The sequence below is a fragment of the Vombatus ursinus genome, unplaced genomic scaffold, assembly GCF_900497805.2.
Source record: "Vombatus ursinus unplaced genomic scaffold, bare-nosed wombat genome assembly UNPS02004088.1, whole genome shotgun sequence".
Classification (NCBI taxonomy): Eukaryota; Metazoa; Chordata; class Mammalia; order Diprotodontia; family Vombatidae; genus Vombatus; species Vombatus ursinus.
In genome coordinates, this window is record NW_020943866.1 from 121,011 (window position 1) to 122,802 (window position 1,792).

A 1,792-nucleotide genomic window follows, 5' to 3' on the forward strand; every position below is an offset into this window, starting at 1 on the left:
ATAAATAAATAAATAAATAAATAAATAAATAAATAAATAAATAAATAAATAGGCCAGATCTTTAGAAAGCCAATGAAGTTAGCCACTTAAATGTTTTCACCCAGTTTCAAAAAAATATACAATTCTCTCCTTGTTAAATTGGAGGACAAACAGCTATTAAGACTGTTTTTTTAGTCTTAACTGAGTCTAATCCATATTTCTGAATGAGGCAACCCATTGTTGGCACTTGCGTGCTCTTAAATAAAAAGATTTGTTGACGAGTCATTGTTGCATATTTTAAATGACTTCATTTACTGAGTTGTGTAAGTCATCATCTATATTTGCAGTACTGGCAGCACTGTCTGAGATTACTATGTTTTATTCATTTAATTCATATAAGTTCTCATCTTGAACTTCATTTCTATTGTCCTTTTTAGATGTCTGTGTCCTGGGCATGATAACTGACAAATCATTTTCTTGGGACTGACTGTTATTTAGCAGTTTTGTCTGTCTCCTTTCCAAGGCTAGTTGTTTAGTTCTTCTCAGTTCTTTGCTGTTGTTTCTCCATTAAACTTTGTCTGAGAAGCAACTATTTCTCTATCAACCAGATTTGCAAACAAGGAATCAAAGTCTGTGGTAGTTGTATCTAGTCCATTACCTACTGCTTTATTGCCAACATTATGAATAAAATCCTTATGTGTAATAGAAAGATCAAGTCGAATCCATTTTAAGCAGGTCTGAACTTCCTTCTTATTTCCCAAATGTTCTACTCTACCAATACAATCCTCAAATTGCAGTTTAGGGAATAGCCTATGTGCCCAGTGCTCCACGTGTCTGATTAATGTCTTCAAATCTTCAGCCTCTGAGTATCTAACTTAGGCAAATTCCTTTTCACAATTTTCTTTATAACTGCAGGCATATCTCCCATCTGATTGCTCCTTGTATCTGTAGTGGGCTCATTTTCTCCAGCATCATCCTTTCCTGGAGAGGCTGGTGGTGGAAAAGGTTGAAAATTTTCATCTTCTACCACCTCGTAATCAGGAAGGTCCAGCAAATTATTCTCCTCTGGTTCCATTGTTCCTGGGAGGCTCTGCTAGACTGTAACCAGCTAGGGAAACCAGGCTATCATGTGTCCTGTGCCTAAGTTCCTATTGCCTATACCTGTTTTGCCATAATATTTTTCGTTTTTTAAAAATTTTTTAAATTTTTTTTAATTTTTTGATGAGGCAATGGGGTTAAGTGACTTGCCCAGGGTCACACAGCTAATAAGTGTTGTGTCTGAGGCCGCATTTGAACTCAGGTCCTCCTAACTGTAGGGTTGCTGCTCTATCCACTGCGCCACCTAGCTGCCCCCTCTATTTTTCATTTTGCCCAGCAGTTTTGGTAAATAGTGAGTTCTTGTCCAAAAGGCAGGGGTCTTTGGGTTTATCAAATACTAGATTATTAGATTATTATGGTCATTTACAACTGTGTCTTGTGTGTCTAATCCATTCCACTGATACACCACTCTATTTCTTAACCAATACCAGATAGTTTTGATGATTACTGCTTTGAACATAGTCTGAGATCTGATATAGCTAGGTCACCTTCCTTCACATTAGTTTTCATGAATTCCCTTGATATTCTTGACCTTTTGTTCTTCCAGATGAATTTTATTATGATTTTTCTAGTCTATGAAATAATTTTTGGTAGTTTCATTGGTATGGCCTGAATAAGTCAATTAATTGAGGTAGAATTATCATCTTTATTATGTTGACTCAGCCTGCCCATGAGCAACCAATAATTCTCCAATTGTTTAGATCTGACTTTATTT

The 1,792-nt window shown here is 35.9% G+C and overlaps 1 pseudogene; it reads right to left on the reverse strand.

Annotated features, from left to right (window-relative positions):
* Positions 1-357: 357 nt before the first annotated feature.
* On the reverse strand, positions 358-1,054 carry LOC114053384 (annotated as a pseudogene).
* Between the last annotated feature and the right edge of the window lie 738 nt (positions 1,055-1,792).